Source organism: Orussus abietinus, unplaced genomic scaffold, assembly GCF_000612105.2.
Source record: "Orussus abietinus isolate OABI.00-Male unplaced genomic scaffold, Oabi_2.0 scaffold12, whole genome shotgun sequence".
In the NCBI taxonomy this organism is placed as follows: Eukaryota; Metazoa; Arthropoda; class Insecta; order Hymenoptera; family Orussidae; genus Orussus; species Orussus abietinus.
The window spans coordinates 139,260-163,598 of NW_019395990.1; the positions used below are offsets into that span (position 1 = coordinate 139,260).

The 24,339-nt window shown below is 49.6% G+C and overlaps 1 protein-coding gene across 1 annotated transcript in view; it reads right to left on the minus strand.

Annotated features, from left to right (window-relative positions):
- The window catches only part of LOC105698717 (neural cell adhesion molecule 2), a 54,082-nt gene extending 40,592 nt beyond the window's left edge, over positions 1–13,490 (minus strand). Inside the window, exon 1 of the mRNA XM_012423189.1 lies at positions 13,380–13,490. The gene's annotated coding sequence lies outside the window, so the exon portion shown is untranslated. The remainder of the gene's footprint in view (positions 1–13,379) is intronic.
- Between the last annotated feature and the right edge of the window lie 10,849 nt (positions 13,491–24,339).

Consider the following 24,339-nt stretch of genomic DNA (forward strand, 5'->3'; position numbering starts at 1 on the left):
TTCTTCTTCAAAAATGCACTTGGCTCGAAACTGTCGAGTTCCTTGAATTTTTTGGAATTTCCTTCAGGATATGATAAGTTGCGTAGGTAATGGTCGAATTCTAGCGACTTGTAACCTGCGCGGTTAAATCCAGTACGTATGTTAAAATCGGTAATTAAACCCGGATCGGTGTATGCGCGGATTTAGCGCATTGATTTATCCTTCCGCGGGTTAAGATAAAAATGGAGAAAAACGAGAGGAAAGAAAGGAGATTGAAATCAACGTCGACAGGACTCGCGAGGGGCGAGTAGGGTCGAAAGGACGAGCGGGGTTATTAAAAAGTTTCGGAAAGCGACCGAGAAAGCGGAGGTGGCGAGAGCTTTCCAAACTTCTGGGGCGTCTTCGAGGGGGGCAAGGGGGCCAGGGGTGAGGCGGGGTGAAACGGTCACGGGGGGCAATCGCGGGCAATTATGATTTCGATTCTTTCGTAAGAATGGCGGAATTCAGCGGTGTCGGGTCCTCGGGGTGGCGGGTGGGGGTGGTGCCCCCTGTCCCCCGTGCGGGGGGCAAGGACGCGATATTCCGGATGCGGAGTGGTCGTTATTGCCCGCCGGGAAAAAGTTTTAATTGAGCCCCTCCTGGAAAGGGGCAGTCCTGGTAAAAAGCTCGGATTGCAGCGCCGATCGCGTTTCATGGCTTTAGCGGCGAAAATCTCACCCCCTTGTGGGAGGGGGACTCCGCACCCCCGCCTCGTAACAAGCTCACCCCTGTGGAGAGTCCAGTTTTCGAAAAATTGAAATGAACACCTAACCTACAAAGTAGCTGTCTATGAAATGAAAAAGGAGGAGGAAGAGAAACCCCGCGTTTGTTCAGCAGGGGTTGCGAGGGGGCCTCGTAACGACCACACCCCAGTGGGGGGTCCAGTTTTTCCTCGGGGGAGGAAAAAGTTGGCACGGCCAAATTGGATTCTCAGCCCGATTCGAATAGGATGAGGCAAGGTGTCGGCCTCTTCCGGGGTCCCGAAGGAATGCCACCCCTTAAGGGCCTCGTTCCCAGGAATACCGATACCGAAGGAACCACCCCCTGCCAGGACGAACGATCCTCGAATTCTCGGCATCCTCCCCCTGCTTCCCTTCCCAGCCTTTCAACCCCTTCGGAGTTGAACCGAGTTCGAGCCGCGGAGCGTCTTGCTCCGTGTTTTGCCCCCCTCCTTTTCCGCCCCCTCCTCTGTTTCCCACGTTTCCGCATAAGGCGCCTTTCGGCAGATCGAAGATCCCCTTATACACCCTGCAATATCGGCTAGTATTCCCGACAATATTACCGGGCTGGGAAGAAATTCCGGAAAATCGAGGGGCGCTTTTTCCTACCCCTCTGAAGACGAATTACCCTTTCTCGGCACGTTTCGCGTCGCTAATGGAACTCACTGGAGGTCAGCCCTTGTAATTATATATATGTATCAAGGGGAAACGAAAGTCTAAGGAGGAAAGTTTCATTGGGAAAATTGAAGAAAATGATCTGCAAGCGCCCGCGCGGGTGCAGCGCGGAGTGCGCTTTTCCGCCACCCAGGGGGTGGTGCCCTCTCTCATGGTCTTTTCGGATTTTAATTCCTAAAAATGTTACGGAAATTCTGTATCTTTTTGGACAATGCTTCCAGAGCTTAACGTTTGGTTTCTCTAGGCCATTAAAGTGGGAAACTGCGGCTCTTTAAAAAAGGAATCTCGAGAGAGGGTGGCGGCGATTTTCCGCGGGTCATAACTCATCCTCGTCCGTTCCATACACTTCCCGAGTCCGCGAGCTGACTAATGGCGGACGCGAAGTAACGCCCGTTTTCTAAATCGAGTATTAAATCGGCCGGGGTAACGAATGAGAATAATTTGTCTCGCGGCGCATCCCCCTGTGCAATTGATCCGTTCGAGAGGGTAGACCGGGTTTCTCGGGGGGATTGCTTTTTCCGCACTTAGGTATTCCTTCTGCTGCTCCGCCCGAGGACTTTCCACCTCCAGGGGAGGCTCCCCATTTAAGGGGGTTGAAATTAGAGTCACTGTCATTAACCCGTTCCTTATGTCTCCTATTTATTTTTCTACATTTGAATTTCTATCCACGTGTCCCTAGGGGGTCTTGTCGGGAGATTTCGAGAACTTGTGATGTAAATTCCCGGAGCCTGGGAAATGGGACCCGGACCGTGGGAAGTATTCTTCTAATGGTAATAATGTGCAGGGAGAAACCAGCGTTCCGGACTGCACCTATTGCGGACTAATACGAGCTCCGAGATTGCAGCTATCGTGTCGGCTAATTGTAGCTCTCTAGACCTGAAACACATACCACTTGTCATTAGGCTGAAACGTATGTACCTAGTCGCGTGCGAAAATGAATGCACCTTCGAATTCCGCGGGCCGGAAAATCCAACGAGCTGCGGTCGGACGAACTAGAGAAATTTTCGGGACGTTAAATAATCGATAGTGGAAATAATCGATGGCATCTCGGCTCGATCTTGAGTTATCGAAGTCGAGTGCCAAGGCGACGTCCTGGAAAGGCTCCTCTCGGAGGACTTAATTGGCGACGAGAAAAGGTTCGCTCCGAGGAATTCATCGCCCCTCAAGGAGTCTTATTTATTTACGTCGAGACGAAGATTGAATAGTAATCGATCCCCGATATTCGAGAATGCAGATGGACCCCGGGAAAATCTGGCCGCAATTACGTATTCCTTCCTTGGCACCGAACTTTCCATATTCATCGAAAAGCGCGCCCTTAAGAGAAGCTAACCCGACTGGAGTGTCTGCCATTTCACCCCCTTTTGCGGTGCCATTTCACCCCTTCTTGCGGTGCCATTACACCACCCACGAGATTCAGAGTGTCGCGAAACGCGAATCGAAATGTGAATCGACTGAAGATCTGAAAAGGGAGGCCTAAACAGAAAATGGAAAACGGGAAAAATTAAGAAAGGAAGACGAGAGCATTCTGCAAGTTCACCCCCTCTTGCCATGCTAACGAAATTCGGAATCTCACGGAAACGCCAATCGAAATGTGTGAATCGGGTGAAAATCTGAAAAAGGGAGGCCTACAGAGAAAAGGAAAAATAGAAATTTGGAAAAATGGAGAAGGGAAGAGGAGAGCGCTCGCTCCCTAGCCGATGGATTCGCGCACTTGCGAGATGTAAATCGCCGGTAATCGATCGCCCCCTCGCGGAAAATCGCTCGCGGTTTTTTCCCAATTAGGTATTCCGAATTCCCTGCCCCGGGGATTTTTCATATTCATGCGAGCTGGGTCTGAAAGCCTCTTTTAAAGGAGCCTGGCCCGCCTCGGAGTGCTTATTCACTTGAGCTCGGCTCCTGGCGCCCGTGCACCACTTATGTCGCTGGATGGAAGGCTCGCAAGTTTCCGCCATTCAAAATGGCTCCTGCGAGAACGCGGGGCGCAGGTATTTCGAAAATCGCGATTATTTCCCGTGTAATTACGAACCCTCCCGGGTTCGAGACTGGCGAGCGAAGTGCACCGCCCTGATGATAAATACCCACCAGGGTCTCGAAAATCCATTTCAGGGCACCCCTTGAGAATTTCCCGCACCATAATCCACGGCAAATCGGATTTTTTGAAATTACACATCGATATCCAAGGCGATACGCGCGATTTGCGGCTTTTACTTTTTTCTTTGGCGTTTCGTTTGCGGAATGACGCGCGGATAAATGGGAGGACATCGAAAGAATTTCCACGTGATATCGGAGTTTTCATCGATAATTAAATAAAGAAATTCAAGAGGGTCACTTTCCCGAAATCATGCATTACATGCTAGTGATAAGAAGTCCCACGAAAAGTGCCAAGTGACATCCGCGACATGGTTGCGATTTTTCTATGAAATAATGACAATTTAATAATAGAAGCAGGTGTGAGAATGAAAATAGAAATTTCGGAGTAGGAGGATTTTTTATTATTTTCCAAATGTGATATATTAATGGTAGGGAGAAGAGAACTCGAGAAATCCTGCCTCTTCGGAGGGAGAGCTTTCTCAGCGAGACTCCTCCTATGTCGTGTATCATGTGTCGGCGACAGTAAGCACAGAGCTTAACGATGACTGGGGCAGATTCGATAGCGATCGGCAAGGACAAGCTCATCGCTCAAATGGTCTGACAATTAAGCAAACAGGGCCGGAAGTTATTCGTTCCCGCGTGTTTGCCGGGCTGGAAATATGTCTCGCTTCGCCCGGGAAGATCGATACGCTCGAGCTTACGGGGGATGAAAGGAAAAAGCCCAAAACGCCGACTCGGACTCGGGGTGGCAAGAAACGACGGGCGAAACACGGGTTTCCGCGGAAAAACCGGAAACCGAAGTGCCGAAGGATGAGCGGGGCTCCGGCAAGTAAGCAAACGGCTAATTCCACGGAACCGTAATGGCGTGCTGCAGCTGCTCGAGTGGAAGAGTTTCTTTCGAGCCCGGAAATCCACGTTCATAAGCACAGTAGACATTACCGCGGGCTGATAACGTTGATAAAGGTGATAATCACCGCGGCGTTTGAAATTTCCCCCCAGATGCCGCTTCTACATCCCCTTGTTATCACTGAGAGTGTCGTCAAAGAAATCTCTCGCACTGTCGAAAGAAAAAAAAAAATGTTATAATTTTATAACACTTTGTGGAAAGTTTGGAAACTCCTGGGACTTCACTTTTTATAGAATTGAACCAACGTGTATAAAGAAATTAAAAAGAAAGGAACTTCACGGGTGTCAGGACCTTCTTCCGGACATTCATGTCGATATGGTGAGATTTCAGAGCATTCGGTATATCCGGTTATCAAAAATTTCGGAATATTTTCGTGGGCTCGAATGGGACCGTCGACGTCATCGCGACTCGACTGATAGCACTGATAGCAGAAATTCAGTGACGTGCTATCATCCGTGGCGACGCCGAAATGGTGCATCACGAGACACGGTTCCTCGACGTCTCGTTCCTCGTTACTCGAGCTGGGAGGTACTAGAACGAGATCGCGCCCCTCTCGGGTTCTAGGAGAATTCCCCTAGACATCTCCAGAGGCGGACTCGCGCCGCCCCTGGTGAAAAAGCGCGCCCCTTCATCCATGAGAAAGAGCCGCGCCCTCCTGGGCCATCTCTCCGCTCCTCGACTTCCGGTTCCCCAGCTTCGATTCAATTTTAAACCCGGCGAAATTGGACGTGCCCGGCCCCGTTATTTAAAGAAATAACGAAGCGAGCCGAGACGGATGTTAAGGGATGAACCAACGAGATATATCTCCCCCCCATCCTGGGATCCTTCGTCCTGGGATTCTCGGCTATTTGTCACCCCCGGTTAACCGGCGATTATCCTCCCCGAAGTGACACAGCTTCCACGTCGGAGACTCTTCTTAACGAGCGAAACGCTGCGAATTTTCTCGCGGAATCGCCTCCTAGAGGGGGGTGGAAATTTCTTCCCTTGGTTCTGGTGGAGTTCGGCCTGACTTTCGACGGTCTGGGGGAAACTGACGGAAGGTCCGTCGACGTTTCTACGTGAGGTGCGTTAACGCGTTGCAATCGCCGCGTATATACCGTGCTACGGCAAACACGGTCTTCTCGTACGCTCGCAAAGCAAACCGCGCTTAGCGCGGCCGAGCGGAAGCTGGGTGCAGTCTAAACAAGAGCAGGACCGCGTTGCGAAGCTTCCGGAGCACGTGTGATAGCTTTCCGAAAGGCAGCGTACCCTACGCACGTAAAGAGCCCTCGTAAAGTCTCCCCTGATGACAGAGAGAAGACGCCGGCCCGCCCGCCCCCGTCGAGGGCGCAATAGAACCGGAGGAAAACGTTCCTCCCCTTAATTCCGGCCCGTTAAATGATCATCATAATGTTAATAAAAGGTTAGGCTTCATGTCCAGGTATTCAATAGTTTTTTTTCTTTTTTTTTAACGAGCGGAGGCGATCTTAAGCCCTTTCGCATCGCGCAAGCGCCAGAGGGATGTCTTAAGGGGCTTGGAGATTGCGGAATGCGTTTTAAGCGGGGCGGGCTTGAAAGAGAATAGAGAAACGGGAGATATTTACTTAAGCGACGGTTTTATTTGAATTTCTGGGAGAATTGAAGGTAAAAGGGAGGTTCTAAATGTTTAATACCGGAGGAGTTGTCGAGGGAGGGATTTATGTTTCTTATTCGGCGGGGTTCTAGGAGAAAGAGACGGTTAAGGTGGTTTTGGGATCTTAAGGTGGTATGGATTTTCTATGATCGTATCAACGGTCCTCTAGAAATTTTCTACGTACTGAAAATGAATTCAGAAATTTCAATATTCACGACTTCGCCATTTTGAGGCACTTCTTTTATTTCTTGTTTCGTTTAAATTGTCACCAGCCTTGTATCGAAATATTTCCTCCACCTGGTCCTCTCTCTTTCCTAACCTCCCTTTGGTAGAAACGCATTTCGCAACTTCCCGGCCTCCTTAAGGATTCTCATCCTTTACTTTGTACAATGGCTCAGTGACTGCGCATAAATTTTCCTCGGGGATTCCGAAGTGCCTTATGCTGATCAGTTTCATAAATAAATTTATTGAGGGCGGACGTCGGCCGTAAAACGGAGCGATCGGCTTGCGGCAGCTTTCCGCGACCATAATGGCGGACGAATAGGCGGTTCCGGGCTTTCAGGGTGTTCCGCGACTGCCATTCCGCCTGGGAAGACGTCGCGTTTCCCCGGGCCGCGGCGTAATTTCCCGTAATTCCGGAATGCCGGGGATTTCAATTGAAGGTACGAAGTGGCCGAGTAATTTTGTTTATGCGGAGCTTGCACGCGACTGCGTCGTTGCGGACGGGGAAAGAGTTAAAAGGAACGTGTCGCAAGCTCGTAAATCGGAGGCGCCACGTGCAGAGGTCGGGGGAACGAAATTGCATGTTGAGCTTTGCGGAAAAAAGGAGGAGGGAAAGAATCAGCAAGAAGGGAAGAAAAAGGAGGAAAGTGCAGCAGATAAAAGCGAGAGAGTTTAATTCAGGGGGCGGCGGCGGGGGGAACGCTCGAGAGGACCGGAAAATGAGACAATGCGCGACAAAGGGGCGCCGAAAGGCGAAAAGCAGTAAAAGCGCCCTAAACCCTTGACCAAGTCATGCTCGCCCCTGCTAATGGCCGCGAAATGATTCCTCCATTCTTTGGAATGAAATTATGACTCTATTTAGCGCTTCGCACGCGACGAGAAGCGAAACAAAGAGCCGAGGCGAAGTCGCCTCGTCGATGGTGGGAATTCCACGAGCCTTCGGGAGCTCCCCCAGCTTAATTTGAGCTTTTTAAATCGCGGAAGGGTTGGACCTCCGAATCATCATTTAATTAGTCGAAGGTGGGGAACGATCGATGTCCTAGATACGGATACATATGTACGAAAAGGGACACCTCCCTCTTTTTAGCGCCCTCCATCGCGCTCCGGGTGTCCCAAAGGTCCCGGAAATCGAGGCTAAGGGTGTTCCATGGACGCGTTTCGTAATTTCCGACGACAGGTCGGAGTCGACGAGACGGAATTCGATGGGGTTCCTAGGGGAGGGTGTCGTCGTGACGGAAGTCGGGGGCGAAAACGCTGGCTTTGGACTGGGACGAACCTGGGGGAAGGGTTGGCGCCGAGGGGGGTCGGGCTGGGAATATTTCGAGGAACGTATTGGACAAATGACTGCCGTGGGCGAAGCGGTGGGTCGATCGGAAAACGACGCCGACGACGCCGACGACGCCGCGCGGCATAAAAGGAACTGCGCCACCCGGGGGTGGAACGGTGACGTCGGCTCTTCGGGAATGACAGGGGTGCGAATAATGGAAGAGAAAGGGCTGGCCACCCCGTCAACGGGGTCGCCGATGTGGGGATATATCGACGCGGTCGGACACCCCGTGTTTTTACGAGCAGGTCGCCACCTGGGGGAAAACTCTGGGGGAAACCCTCTAGGGTCGCCTCCCTCTTTGCATAGGACGAATGCCAAAAGGCTTCCTGGCAACAAACCCGGATAGACGCGACCCCTTATCGCCGTTTAATCGCATTTAATCATTTTAAATGAATAACCCCGAAATAAGGAGACGTCAGCTGATCCTCTATATCCGTGGGATTTAAATACTGGCTTTACGCTCATCTCCAGGAAAGCGTTTAAATCGCGGACGTGCTCGGTGCAGCCTCGCGCGTCCCTCTTCCGGTTGTTTAGCAGAAATTGCTTCTTCAATGCCCCCGATGGATGTGATATTTTCGGGAAAATGGACCAGTCACCGTGTGAACTGGGTCGTTTATGTGGAGATATCGACACGTTTGGACACTCTGTCCTTTTTCGAGGTGTCATCCACAGGAAAGCACTGATAAAACTGGCCCCGTCGAGCCGGCGCTTTTCCGGTTCGACCATCGATATCGAGGGTAAGGACCAGATAGGATTCTTTCAATTCCTTATGTGGATCTAATTCAGGAATTCTCGTAGTCGTAATTTCGATTTGGAAATTCGGCAGGAAGTATCTTTAATCGAGCACGTATATTTGATTAGGAGCGAGGCGAGTCGCTGCAAAAAGTCGAGCCGGGTTTCGTAATCAAGGCTCGCGACTTTCCGCGTACACACGAAGGAGGGAAAGGAAGACGAGAAATGCGAGTCCGCGTTCCGGGAAAAACCACGGTCCCGGGTGTTTTTCCACTCCCCGGGATCCAGTTTCAGCAGATGGGAGTGTCCGCGGAGTGGCCCGACAAGAGGACCCTCGGACGGAGAGGGACTCGCCTGAGTTTTATTCAAATTTCCTCACCGGGGAGAGAAATCCCCGCCTTTTCCGGCGATGTAGCCAAAGCTGATTCAGGGAAACGCGGGAAAATCCAGAGACGTTCATTTCGGGGTTTCTCCCCTAGCCGGGTCCGTCATTCTCTGGTCGGCCTCCTTGTTTTTCACCGGGGAAAACTGACGGCTTCGGCCTCATTTTTCCCCGCGACTAAGCAAAAGCTCTGCCGATAAGATTTTCCTGGAGGGTTAATATCTCTCTCCTCCCCCGCGAGGAGTCCCTCAGGACCCATCGGCGCCCACCGAAATTCAATGACATATGTTAATAATCAGAGGAATTAATGATAAATAAATTGAATTAGGGAAACGCGTAAAAAGCTCCCGTTTCTCTCGGCTGCGCCCCAAAGGTCCTGCCGACAGGATATTTTTCCGAAAGATCGGCGCTTTTCCTCCCCTATCTTCTTTTATTTGGACCCATCGAACCCATTCACATTTAACTAGATGAATTAAGGGTAAATAAATTTAATCGGAGAAGGAAAAAGCTCGTTCCGACCAAGGAATTGGGGACTTCGCCATTCGCGGAAAATCTGCAGGAAATTGGCGAAGATTTCCACCTTGTCACCAAGACGTACGAGGTGTTCCTTTCTTCCCTTTTGCGGAAAAACGGGCTCACCGGAAACGGCATATTTTCGAGCTTGAAAAGCAGGCGACCAATGCCGGCTCTCGTTCATATTTCTCACGGAATCCGCAAGAAGCGTTTCGCGTGACAGTAATGGGTAATACCGGGGAATTAATGGGCAGTCTTGCGGCAAAAAGCCTCATTTCATTACGGGGAATTGCACTTCGGAGCTGAGCGATCGGGCGTCGTTAAACTCGCATTTGTCGCATTCAATTCATCCCTCCGCGTGCGATTCATTCCCGATCCTGAAATCGCGACGCGGCACGGGTGCGGCCTTCTTAATTAACCCGGGAAGAGTCCCGGATTCCCGCTTATTTCACGGGAAGAATTCATACCCTGGGACACACAATTTGCCCCTCTACGTAGCGCGTTTTCCTCGAATTTTTCCGGCCCCGCCGGCTCCGCAATCCCCCGGAATATTTTCCGCTTCCTTTTATCCTACCTTTGCCCATTTTTATTTCCCGACTCTGCTTTCATCGGCTCTAACTCCCGCCGAAAATTTTCCCCGATCCGGAACGAACGTCCCCAAAGGTCGGACGAGGTGCGGCTGATTTTTTGGAATCGTTCAATTTTAACCTCCCACTTTTCCCCGCAACTTCAATTTAAATTCCACCTCTCGTGGATGGAATTTGTAGCGCAAGAAACTCGAGCTGCAAAACCATTCAGAGTGGTTGGTGAGATTTCCCATGAATGGAGTACTCGTGAGCTTTTCAATGGGTATGGGATTTCCCGAGGTATGATTGTATGATTTGCAGGGTTTCTCTTCTTTTTAGGGATTACAGATTTTTTTTTTATTATGCCATGTAATGTAATTCTGTCTTTCGAAATGCCTACCGGACCGAGATAACGTGCAGATGAACGTTCAATTTTCACCGGGTAATCTATTCATTCGGGAACTCCGGCGGTTTAAACAATTTGTTGCTTCGGAGAGGAAATATGCTGGAATAAAATTTTGGCAGAACGAAAAACGGGGAATTAAACGCCAGTGACGGAAAATTTGCGGTAACAATTTCTGTGATACTTCAAGGCGCAGAAAATTAATGCCGTAAGTCAGTGGAGTAATTTCGATGAAAAAGCTCTCCTTAGTCGGATCTCTACAATTAATAGGCGGGTCGGTAAAAAATAAACGCTGACGCGGGGGACAAATCTCGCAGCTACGAGGCGAGTTCTCGGACTTCGAAACATCGGCGAGGGAACTTATTTTCAAACAAATCAATTAACATTAATATTTTACTTCTACTTAGAGGCGGGGGAGTTGCTGGAACTTCGGAAAAGGGCGTCCCGAGAGGAGGAGAGAGAGAGAGATAAAGCTCCAGACGAGCACTTCGCCGTTTCTGCGGAGTAAGCAGATTAAGAGCCAGCGGAGTGCTTTGAAGAAATAAGCTCGAATTGGTATTCCTCGCGAGTTTACGCGGCAATCAATTCCCGTTTCACGAACCGCGACGCCGGGCTCGATTTTTCGAAAGGGCGATCCTCAAATCCGCACCGGAAACGCATCGGCCCGGATTCGCTCATCCCGCCCGGAATCCCCGGGAATTGAAATTCCCACTTGAGGAATTGAAATTCCGACCATCCCTTTGCAAGAATGTTTCCAATATTTTTCGGAGTCCCGCCGTTCGCGTCTCCCACGTCGTTGAATATTCCTGGGATGAAACGGAGAGGGGTTGGACACTCTGCGAGGTTTAATCAATTTCTCGAAATCATGGGGATTGATAACAGATCCCTGGGACTAGATGGATATAAGAATTTTATTAATTTTTTCAAGTCATTCCAGTTTTCCGGAATCTTTTCCCCCGCTCTTCGATAAGGGAGGTGGAGGGATGAAAGAATTCGGATCATCCCTTATCAGTCGAATTTCCGTATGGAGACAAGGACCTTCCGAGGTCCTGATCCTATCCTCCGAGTCGAAGGACCACAGGACGACGCGGCACGTCCTGGGACGACTCGTCGAAGTCGCGGTGACACCCTGTCGGGGAAAAAAAGCCGAAGGGTGCGACCTACCCCGAGAGGTTTGCTCACCCCTCGGAGGATAGACCACCCCTTCGAGGAAGTCGGTCCTGACCTCCTTCGAGAATTGCCTCCACGTCCTTTCCGAATCCCTCGCGTCTCCGACCTCGACTTTTCGCCACTTTTCAATTCCGCGTCCCCTCTTAACCTGGTCTGAAGACTCTTCCTCAAATCTGAGGAAATTTCTACCCCTTTGAGGATAGACCGAAGAAGGGAAGAATTTTTATCCATTCGAGGATAGCCCGAAGAAACGAGACAATTCGAAGGAAATTCTCTTTAATTACCCAGATTAATAAAATCCAAAAGCGCGAGGGGCTAAATAAATTCACTGATCAAATGATGATCGGTAAGCAAGACCGGAAGAAATTCACGAGTGTCTGAATTCAAGCTCCAATTACCTTCTTTTTTTTTTCTGGCAAATATTGACTAGATATGGTATTAAATGTGGAATATTGAATAGGTGAGGATATCGAGAAAAAAATCATATCGGTGCCAATTTGTTTTAGGGGTTCTCGACAAAGACTGAGATTTCGATCCACGTTTATCGAAACCGATTGCGGAAGTGCGGAAACTGCAAAGTCTCGGCGAGGTACCGACGCACGTGGGCGAATAAGGTAACGAGCATCGTTCGCGGGGGGTCCGTCGAAATACCCTTTTGAGGTCCGAAAGCAGCGCGAATAAATAGGGAAAACGCGCCCCAGTTTCGAGCACCTTGGGGCAGTTCCCCCATTTCCCTCCCAGGTGCCTAGAAATGCAGGTGTACACGTACCCCTGGAAGGTAACCACGTCGAAAATGACAAACACCTCCATTTCAATCCCTCGTTACACACGTCCCTCTCCCTCATTCCGGAAAGTAACTCTCCACCCTGGCGAAATGAAATCAACTGAACTGAAGTTAAATTAAATGAAACGTCGCGGGGAATACATTGATTCAAATTGGAGCGTCTCGCCGTAAACACCTGTGCACTCGGGAATAAACGTTGTCAAACGGCGTTAAACGTTAATTCCTTAACAGGTCCCAGCTTCGAGGCTTCCGGTACAAGTCCCACCGGAAGCAGGTCCCTTTAATCCAGAGATTCCCCGGGAAAGCGAATCCAAAGGGAGCGAAACATCCCCCGAGCGAAGAGGGCAAACTTGTTCTCCGTGGTAATTTGCATGTAGACTCGCGACAATTATCCTGGATTTCCATTATAAAACGGGAGTGCGCGCATACGGAGGAACGTCGGCCACCGGGTACACACGGTTATGTGGAACAATCACCGAATCGCAACCTCCTCCCCTCTCGCTCCCTCTCGCGCACCATTACGCCTATTCACCGAGAGCGCACCCCCCCCGACTTGGTACTTAACTCTACATAGTTACTCGCTTAACCCTTGTCTTGCGATAGTGCACTAACCGTGGGCAAAACGTGTACCTAGAGAAGCGCAGGTTCCGCATAAGTCTGGTTCAATAAGAACTGCGGAGTGTTAATGCGAGCGATGCACCTAGGTACACGGTATGTAGGTACCTTATGCAGGTGAACTGCGTTACATGCAGATGCGTCCAAAAAGCGGATCACAAAATTCCCCGGAAAAAAAAATAGCGCTCCAATGAAATTATAAGATCCCCGAAAAAATTTGGAGGTGGAAATTACATATATATGTGTATTACTTGGCTTCATTGATAAATGAAAAGTATTTTTTCTCTTTTTTTTTTTTATAAGGTCTCTGGGTGGAGGTTCGTCGAGAACGTTTCATCAGGGTAGAAGCTGCAAGAAATGTGAAACGAACGCGAAGTAAGGGAGGAAATTAAGACCGCTCCCTTATCACTCTTCACATTGTTAAGGAACGCGGATCGGGAAATTCGTTGGGACTAAAGCTAGAGGTTTGAAAGAAAAAATATATAGACCATTTCAGGCGTTCATTTGCCTTTTTCCTCGGCACACGAAAGGTTCTCTTTCCGAGGTCTCTGGATGAGGTTTATCGGGAACGTTTCATCCGGATTGAAACTGCGGAGAATGGGAAATAAGCATGAAATAAGGAACGGAAGTAAGATTACTCTACCTCTCTTCGCATCCTCGACCTGGTGAGCATCCCTCGCGACTTTCTGGCGGGTATCCCGGCGGTTAAGGGGAGACTAGATAAGAGGGCACTGATTCCGCGGATTCCACGGAGATTCTCAGAGAATCTCTCCCAGTTTATATCCCAAGCCCCGACGCACCGAGCCAGCCCCGAAGCTGCTCTCTGGCTCACCCATAACTTCACCGTGGCCCGAACATCGTCCCTTCGCGCCGCCCCAAAGTCAGATATCGAAAAATCGGGAAAAAATCCGATTATCAACTTTACCCTCCCCAAGCCCCATCCACGCAACTTCACTAGTGTCCTCGTGATCTTCTTCGCGTTGTTTACCCGTTTCCATTAATTTCCATTTATTTCTCCCTTGACCATCATCTCCCAGGATCGTTCTCTTAAATTCCTTGCGACGTTTCCTTGCGAGATTTTCGCGGGGATCCTTCGTAAGGATTGGCTCGCGATCTAGATATGGATCCCGAGGAGGATCTCGATCGGTCGGCCCTGGGGTCGGGCCGAAGCTGCGCGCTTCAGGTTCGGCCGAAGACTGCCGAACAACCCCCGGGAGCGGCGCGTGCGCGTTTCTCGCCGGCCCTGCGCGCCACCCCCTCGTGTCCTCCCCATTTCCCCCTCGTTTCCCCCTTGCCTCCCAACTACCCCCTCGTCTCCCTTGCTACCCCCTCGCCACCCCTCACCTTCCTTTCGCCATCCTCTCCAGGTCCGGCCGAGACACCTCACGCGAGGGGTGCATCTCCTGCCGAGGGTGCATCTCCGATCAACCGTGGATCGGTTGGCTCTTCCTGGCCTTTGCCGGGGCTGTGGGTAACCCGATCGAGGGGTGCTCTTTAAACACCCGGAAGGACCAACTATTTATCCTGGACGCGCCCTACCGGACGAAGGACGACGAAAAGGAGCACAGGATTACGTGGCATCCTTAAACTGTATACCCGATTTACACGGTGTAACCGAATTCCTACACTGAGGATAAAATCATTCAACCGAAGGAATAATTTAATTCGTGGAATAATTATTTAACGAACAAATTGGATCGCAATGTTGCTACGGAATTGTGACGATTTATTTGAGTTTGTTCGTGTCTAATGAATCCATGAATTCCTTTTTTCTTCTCGGTGTATGGATAAAAATTGCACCGGACTTTCCGACATTATCAAGAAGGGATGCTTTAACCCTATGGGTTCCTGATTCTCCGTCCTGATCCACCTCGGATTCTATGGAACTTCTCGGGGGGAGAAAATTTCTAAGTAGGGGGTGGGAAATCTGAAAAACCCCCCCGGTGCGTTCCTCGAGCTTTCATATCTGGGCTTTTATAGATTCCCGATATCTCCTAAAGATTATTCTGATTTTATCCGGGGAACGGTTACGCCCGCGACACTTTCCAGGAATCGTACGGCAACCCCTTTACCTTGACGGGAGTTTACGTTTGCCCCAGATTTCTGCAGGACCCCATGCCCCATAACCCGGCGTTATCGATAAGGCGAACGATCCCATCGGATCCGTCGTCGATCGCGCGTTAAGTCCGAAATGGGCGCAGTGTCCTTGTAGGTGGCGGAAAAAGGACCAGGAACTGCTGGCCGGAATTCAGAGGATATCCTGGGGACATTCTTGAGATATCTCCCTTACTTTCGCATTGCGGGGTCTCATAGAAAGCATATCCCATATGGTACCATGCTCCGGATGTACCGATGAAATTTTCAACCTATCGCGGACCGCCTTATCTCACGTCTTCCGACTTCCCGGGGGATGATATCGACGGGCGACACATATCGTTGAATTCGGAGAACAGCTGCGCGTTTAATTCCCGGCACGGGAAAAGTTTCATCCCTCCTGCTTCATCCCTTGCTTCGTTTCTTGCCGCGTCGCTTTCTTCTCGGGGGAGAACTTTCGGAAAAGTCGGTGGCTTATTAAATATCCCCCCTAAATTCGGAGGAACTTTTCCCCGCGGTATCCAACATAGACGAGTTAATGTAAACACTCGCTGTTAAAAAGCATATTTCAATTTTATAATATTCTCGTTAGAAGTTCCATTCATATATGGTATACTAATTTTGATAAGATATTTCCAACGAATTTATTAAATGTGTCGTAAATCCAGAACGTATGTGTATTTATTTTCCCACGAAATTTCGCAATGCTTCAACGTGACGTCATCGAGTTATAAGTTCATTTAGAAATTTGGAGTAAACGTATCCTAATTTATTTTTAGGACATTTAATGTACGATTCTACTGCAACCTTATGTACTAAAAGTGCATGAATTTTGTGAATATTTTTAACAGTGCAAGACAAGTCATAGTCTTGCAATTATGGTCTTGGTCTGGGTTTGCACCCTTAGCTAGATCAAAAGCAAGATCGATTTCGCCCGTGAGTATAATTCGGATTTTTTTGAATTTTTTTCCGGAATTTCTGCGAAGCCTTGGCGCACTTTTCGGGCCATTAATGACCATTAGGGATCTCGATAAATAGCCGAGGGGTCTCGGCTTCCCTCGTGGAAATCGACGGTGGGAGGAGACCCGCGATAGGGTGAGGATTCCGCGAAAAAAGAAAAATGGAAAAGGGTACTCGCCACCTCTCCCTCTCGCTCGCTCTTTTCCTTTCTATCTCTCTCGTGTCCCCGTAACGGATTGGCGGCAGAACCGCTCGAGTCAGCGTTCTCCGCGGCGGATTAAAAGATTCGGCCTTCCGCTGGTAATAAGAGTCAGCATCTTTTTCCGAGCAATATCTCACGTCATTACACCCCATTGCCCCGCAATTAAGATTCCGAAATTCACGACCACCTCGCCTCAAAGTCGCCGCTTCGAGAGCGCCCAGACAATTTTCGAAATTGTCCCCAATTACCTCCTGGTAAAATGTCAACCAACACTTTCCCTCTTCCTTTTCCCACAAAGATATCCGGTAACTACCGAATCCGTTTAGAGTAACCGGATAAATTTATGAAGGATTAATTTATTAATCGCAAATGTACGAAAAAGAGGTGCTCCAAAATCTTTGAGACTCTCTTTGGAATCGGACTCGATACGTCGTTTCACGAGCAGTCGATGTGGTCATTTTTGACTGAAATGTCGAGCACTATCCGGTGTCAAAAACGAGACCGAGTATCGAGGGTCGATGATCGATCCTCCTGCCCGACCTACCCCAATGCAAGGTCCCTTGCCTCCGTTCCTGATCCCTCTCTGGAATGTAGCAAGTTCTGCCGAAGGAATCTCCTCCATCATCTGATTTTCGAGGTTACTTCCAGTCGTCTGCAACTTCCGCCACCTTTTCCAACCCCCTGCACCCCCTTCGTGAGACCGTCCAAGAAGGGAGCGCAGCTGCTCTACATCCGACAGCACTTGTGACGGCCCACCCTCGATTCTCGAATTCTGGAATAATGAATTCTCCCCTCAGGGTCTTCACGAATTTGAACCCTCTCGGTGCATCAGACATTTTGAAAAATAATCAGACAGGCAATCGTCGTCACTTCTAATTTAAAAACCCACCCTCGAGGGTCTCATCCCTTCCAGAGGGGTCTATATGGTTTCACCCCCTCTCGATGCAACAAACCCCGGAATAAAAAAAGAAATCAGACCGAATGCAGAAATTTCGTAGATTACCAATTTTCAAAATTTGCCCCGAGAGTTTCCCCTGGAATTAATTTTTGAAATCTGGTGCGAGCTGTTTTCCACCGCTTCTGGATTATCGGGAGAGTTTCGGGGGGAGCTTCCACACCCCCGACCACCTTCTTAACCCTCGGGGCTGAAAGTGGAAGGGAGATTTCCCTCTTGGAGGGAAACTGCAGGTGCTTTACATCCTCCTTCCGACGTTTCGACAGCGGCTGCCTCCTTTTCCACCGGCCCCGCTTATGTCACCCTCGCCCCGCCCTTGTCTGCAGTTTGCACTCGATTTCAGATTCCAGAACGGGAATTTTTCCGGGCGTGTCTTCGCGATTTCCTACCCTCTTTCCGCATCCATCGAATCCTCCACCCCGCGGGGCGATTCCTATCGAGCTTCCGAGTTTCAGACATTTCGGAGGCGGATTTTCGAGCGCGGGGGCGATTTGAATACGGACGTCCAGTCGGCCTTGAAAATCCAAAGGGGAGGAATCTCTCCTGCGGGATAACTTATTTAAATCGGGGTTCAGCGTGACTAAATAATCCACGCGTTCGGTCTGGATATCAATTATTAAGCGATGTTCATTATTCACGGGGTGAACCTGCTACTCCGGGCGGCGTTCGCGCGGAAGTCGAGGAATCCCCTCGTGGCCTTTACGTGGACCGAACAAGTGCGGGGATGTTTCCTCGGACAGAGCGAAGACCGGGTAAACTACTGGCCACTTAAAAGTTTCTCGCCTCAGGACTTGTCAAAACTCCGGCGTAATCGTTCGTGCCCCGGCGAAAGCTTGCAAAGAAAATAGAAAGCTGCATCCCCCGCGCGACTTCAACGGGCGACAAGTTGACGCGCCCCGTCGAAAGGAGGACATTTTTAGAAATCTTGACCACGGGATGAGTCATAAAGAACTTCCCACTCATAAACCATTTTTAACCTCTACGAGTCGATCCATAACCCGTCAACACTTAAAATGCTAAAAAGAATTTGAAAACCTGCGGTCTTCGATAGCGCTGATATCAAATTTACAATCGATTCAATACATTATTTAATCTCACTGCCTCTTGTATCAGCTGATCAAAATTGAGTTTGGATTTCAGATTAGGCTTTAAGGGGATGTAAAAATAGTTCCCATGTAATTGGCCGATTTTTGCAAGCTCGAGCGCCGTTCTTGGGGGCAATTGTCTCGCGCGTATGAAATAAATAAGGGGCGCGATAAGACACGAGGGGTACTCCAGAGTGGCGGAGATGAAATGGAATTTCCTAAGGGGTGGGCCGGATAAACGGGGTGCAATTTCAGCCCCTGCGGTGCGTCTTCGGATGGCGTGCCCGACTCGCGGCCGCATACCGCGCCGCGGAATTTCTTCCGCGATTTACATCCGTCGGCGAACCGCTCGCGCGATCCCAAACACGGCGGTATTACTTCGAGCACGTTGCACGGGACGTGCACGGCAAGTGCACGCCGAGTGCACGGGACGTACCTACACGGGATGCAAGTACCCGGCGGCGCGGACGCGCCTAAATGTCCCCGTCTACTCTGGTCCGGAAAAATGGTAAAAATGGGAAAAATGGGAAAAAGCGAGAGGGTACGAGAGTGGCCGGGTCCTCCTGTCTAAAAGTGACACTATATTAGACGCGAGATTCGCGAAAGCACCATTTCCGCACCTCCTCGCGGGAGAAAGCTCTCGTTAATAAGCCGCGCATACATAAACGCATCCGGAAGTCTTCATAAGGAAAATCGCGACGATTGATGATTTACCTCGTTCTTCCCCATCATTGGGATTTTTCGAAAATCGAGACTCGTAAAATCCATATACGTGTCCGACAATAAATGTGAGAAAATTGTAAAGGATGTTATCACCGTTGATATGGTACACGGTTTCCCTGAAAGCTTCAATTTCGGATTGACTAATGTCCTTTAATAAATCCCAGATATAAACCCTCCCGGAAGTCGTCGTAAGAAAAATGTCAAGCGACATTGTCACACCCCTGTGTTGTGATATTTCCGGACTTTTCGAAATTCCGAGATTTTTGGATGAGACTTTTCTTAGCTCGACTTTCCCGGAGACGTTCCTTCGGTTTTTCCTTTCCCGGTCCTCCAAGTTTTTCCCACTTTCGACAGCGGTCCCTCGCGTTACTCTTGCCGCAGTTATTGCGGTTACTAAAAGAAGTTTCATTGTCGGTGGCCGGATGTCCTGGGGGAAGTTTCCGCGGGACCGCAGGGATCGGAGAACTTCCCCGCAGGAGTCGTCGCAGCGGGAAATCCTCGACGGTCCTCGACCCCTTAGAGAAACCCGTCGTAACGTTCGGCTCACGTGCCATGTCGGTACTAATCGTAAATTTCAACAACTGCCTTGAAATCAGTGCCCGACGCGACCCCTAGCAGCTTCGGAGACGATTCAATCGTTAAAAGCTCCGCGGAACGATCCCAGGGTGGGACCTGATATTTACTCCACTTCAGGACACAATCCACCTCCGTAAATCTTTCCACCATAAAACCGATATTTCCCAACAACTACAACGAACAATATTTAATCAAACCGCAAACTATTGATTAATATACGATAACACGAACCTCTTCCCTATTCTTCATCCCCTATTCATAGAGTTCTTAGCAATGGAGAGAATTATTAATCCAGGTACAAGCTGGGGTAAATCTAAGATAAATAAAAAAATCAGCGGATTCGCCCAGGTCGTGTATCCGGAAATCCTCTGTAACCTAATTTCAAGGAGCAAGGACCGATTTAATTAAAAAAATAATGAGCCACCTGCTCGAAGACTCCCCGGTAATAAATATAGAAAATAGGAAATCTGTTAGAAAAATTCGAGGTACTTCCTTTAAATCAACCCCTGGGAGGGAGAGGAATAGTAATACGAGAAATAGACTGTTTCCACCCGCGGCTTACTAAATAACCAGGTTTAACGATTCGAGCTTTTGAGCGACAACTGGAGCGGACAGCTTTTCCGCCCCTGATGGGCCCGTAAAATATGAAGCGCATTTTCGAAGCGAACGTGTGTCTACTTTTTCCCTTTGATACGCGGTAGCGGCGTATCGGGGCTCGTTGATCGGCGCCATTTCTGCCGAGGGTGGTTTTTTAACGCGAATTTCGGAATTTGAACGGGCGACCGCTTAGGCGCTGCGTATATTTTCCGGTAGAACGGAGGGAAGTTCCTTCTTTTTTCCATTTTCGAGCGGTTTTTCCCGTCATCGGCGTTCCCAGGACGGCGGTATCGTTTGCCCTTGCCCGTTTAACGGGGGCCAGCGATCGTAAAGGTGCGGCTCTTACTCCGATTTTCATTTCGTTTCGTCGGTTTTTACGAGCCAGTACAGGTCCAACGGCTCGACGGAAACATCGCCGGTCGCCGTTCGCATTCGAGGGCTCTCGGAAAAAACCGCATACGCGTACACGTACCTACTCCGAAATTGTATTCCCCGGGAGGGAAGGAAAAAAGAAAAAGGGGAAAAAAAACCAACCGAGAGAAATTCTCCATCGACCGCTCTCGTCGACGTCCCTTTTAAACGCGCCCACTTCGCCCTTCGAATGCTCCCCGCGGTCGAATCTCCATTTCCGGATGTTGATTTCCGCACTGTGACTCGATTTTCCTGAATTATGATGGCCCGCAATTAGGGAATATTCCATTACCACGGGGCCTTTCGTCAATGCCCGCTTCCTGGGGCGAAATTTTCATCCCACTTGGAGTCTGCAATCCTGGGTCTTAAGGTGATATCAAAGGGTTATTCTATATATGTATACTTTTTTTATGATAAAGTAGGGCTGAAAATTTCTACAGGGGTCCTCTCAGGGTGGAGTAGCTCCTTTTGTGGAGCCGAAAATTTAGGTGGGGCATTTTCTTTTCGCTTTTCAGGGAACCTCGCAACGGCGAATCAGCGGAAAAACGAAATGCTATCGGGTCCTCGAGGGGTGTCGCATGCACGATGTGCGGCCTTTCCGGAGCGAGATCACCGGGAGCAGTTCCGGGGAGACAAGAATATTGTCGCGGGGTGCAAGTTTAGCCACCCTTTTCGAGTTCCCTCCGATGGCTATAACCGTAAAACCGTGATACGATCGCAGTTCGCTTTTTCACGGACGTACGAGAGGGCTAGTACTGGTTTTACTTCAGCCCTCGGTACATCCGGTGCATAAATACACCCGGGTTGCACAAACGCCCCGATTTGCCTCAAGGCCGCGAGTGCGCTTCTCGACTCCGTGCACACGTCGCATCCAGAAACCTGGAGCTTCCACGTGCATTTCCGGTCAGCCAGGAACCAGCCTCGGGACAGATCGGAGAATGTATGATTTTCTCCAAAAATGAATCGCAATCTCGGCGATAAAAATGAATTATGACGATAAAAGATCACCCTAGGAAGAAATTCATTTTTCGATCATCGCATTCAGAAGGCTTATACATCCACCCTCGTTTCGAACACTCCCTCGAGATGTAAAACACCCTATGACGTGATACTATATTTAAAATTTCCTGAGAATTAGCTGAAAAGTGGAAAATCCACTCGTGGTTTTGGAAAAGAATTTTGCATAATTTCGGTTCGTCCCCGGGCGTCGAATCGCGTTTTTCGAGCACGGAAAATGGGATCCTGTGCCGTTCTATGAGGGACTGAGGGAGATCTTTTTTTTTTCTCCCTAGTCGCGGAATTCTCGGCATTCCCAGGGACTTAAAGAACGGTCTTGGAGATCGGCGCTAACGATTCCTTTTACGAGGACAAACGAGGAAGGCCGCTAAACGCGGCGGCCCGTTAAGTCGGAGGTGACGGTCTCTCGGTGGAGGGTCGCGGGCCACGTGGCGTGAATAATGGCCGCCGCGGCGAGAGGAGCTCCGCTGGACGCTTTTAATTTCCGGCACTCGTTTATTATGCATTTCGCGCACGCCCGGGGTCCGCCTTTGACGCGTGCGGCCACCCAGAGACGGATTCTTCCCTTTCTTCCCTTTGACCGTCTCTGCGGTCGCGAGTCTCTCCGCGTCCCGCGGCTTAATCAAAGGGCGCCGCGACGGCCGGCCGCTTCCTTTTTTCTCCCCGACGCGGCCCTTCGCCTCCCTGTAAATAAACAAACGGCCGAGCGGAAACTTCCCCAAAGTCGAGCCGCGACTTCCGCTCTCTTCCTCCTTTCTCTCCGCCTTTCCGGCCGCCCTTGGAACCGGCGCCGTGCTTTTCGAGACTCTTCCCACTTCCCTTTGGGTACTCGAGTCGACACTTTGATTCCACTTAGATCCTCCACTGGCAGACCTTAAGGTGATATCAAAGTGCCGGCTGAGGACCATTTATGAAATTTCTCTGAATAAGGTGCAACGAATCGGTTGAAACTTTACCACGTAATGCCGAGGCTCCGAAGAAGGCCCGACACCCGTGGCGTTTAATTTCCACAAAATTTATTATAATCATTCTGTCTTCGTTTTTATGAATAAATGACATTTCTTGGGTGACGGGACCTTCCTAAGGACCGACATGTTCGCGTGGTAAAATTTCAAATAATTCGATACACTTTATTCGGAGAAAAGTGTAATATGCAGTTGGCACCTTAAGGTGGCATGAAAGTGTCCAATTTCCGTCATTTCTCCGATGTGGGTGTACCAAATTAACATTTTAACACCTGAACTTGGAGGCCTTATAAAGGGTCACGATATCATGAAATTTCAATTTTTTTTTGTTTTGTTCTTTTCATAAGAGGGAGAAGAAAAGATAGAAATAAATATCGGAGTACACGGTTCGCGCGTTATTGCCGGCGATTCAGGGAAGAGCGAAGAAGTGAACGCCTCGAAGCCGTTCGTTCGTTCGGGGTCGTTAATTTCGGATATCGGAGCGGCTGTTCCGCAACTATCCCCCCGCTATCAGAGATACGCTCCGACGTTTCCCATTGACGTAACCGCGGTTTCTACGATCCTCTCTATGGTCTATTTTCCCTCCCCTCGTCACTTCCGTTTCATCGCCGCGGAAATGCTCGATTTCCAAAGGATCGAACGTCTTCAGCGGGTCGACCGCAGATCCGCCGAGACGGGCTCACGGAATCGTCGATTCCTGGAAATTACGAATTCCAAGGAAACTCCCACTTACTTACATTTTCGACATTTACAAAATCTGGATCACAGAGTGCGACTAGGAGCAACCAGGGATCGCATTATGGGGATTAATTCAACGAAATCCACATTAAGGCTCGCGGAATCGTCGATTCCTGGAAATTACAAATTCCAAGTAAACTCCCAATTCCACACATTTTCGACATTTATAAAATTTGCGGCGTAAAGTGCGATGAAAAGCGAGTAGAAACTGCGGTTTCATATTCTTAGGAGGATTAATCCAACAAAAGCCATATTAAGGCTAAATACCTTCCAAGAATCGAACGAGGGCGGTGAAACGCGGCTTTCCGGAGAATTGCAAATTCTAGCTCCCCTATCGCCAGCTTTATTGGCTAACGTGAATCGCGAAAGCTTAAATTTCATTTCGACTCTGGCGGAGTTCGTGTCTCCTTTGAACGGGTCATTTCTATCAGACGATATGAAGCTTCGCCTGAAATTCTGTTCCGGGCTGAAATTCCGGATCTTTTAAAGGAATTACAAAGAAATTCTTGGGGGGCGCGGAAAAAGTGGCGGGACTATTTGACCTGACGACGAGCGACTCGGTGCAAAAGCGGATAGAAAAATTGGAAACGATAAAAACCCGAAGCGGCCGCCCGATGAGAGACCGAGCTTTTTGGCGGACGTTCCGTAACGTCGGGGCAAAGTGCAGAGGAGCAAAGTGGAGCATATTTTCATTGCCGACTTTTATTCCGTTCACGTACAGAGTGGGCTCGCATGTGCACTTACACCGGAAACTCGCACGGCCCTCTCCCTCGCTCGCAGGGCGGATCCCATTTATCTGCCCTTCTTCCGGGGTGCTTCTAAATAATGGCCCTATTTATGCACCCATCTCGTGGTACAAGGTGGACCGGCGACTTTGCAAGAGGTCCAAAACTGTCGCCGAAAGCTCCTCTTCAGGGTCGAAAGGGTCCATTCCAAAAATCCGCCCGCCTGGTTGGTCCAACTCGACCTCCCCTCAAAAAGCTCACCCTAACTCGACCTGTTTGTTTTCTGACGTGCATCCCTTCTCGCAAAAGTGCATCTCGATAGAGGTCGAAAACTATCACCGAAAGCTCCTCTTCAGGATCTAGAAAATCCACCAAAATCTAAATCTGCCCCTCAAGTCGGCTCAACTGGACCTCCCCTCAAAAAGCTCGCCTTACCTCGACCTCTTTGATTCCGCCCCCGCAGTTCGTATACGCACAAGTGCGTTTCTCGACTCGGCGCGGAATTACGCCGGTGAATGGCCGCACCGGTAGTCGAGGTTTCCTCGTCGGCGAGCT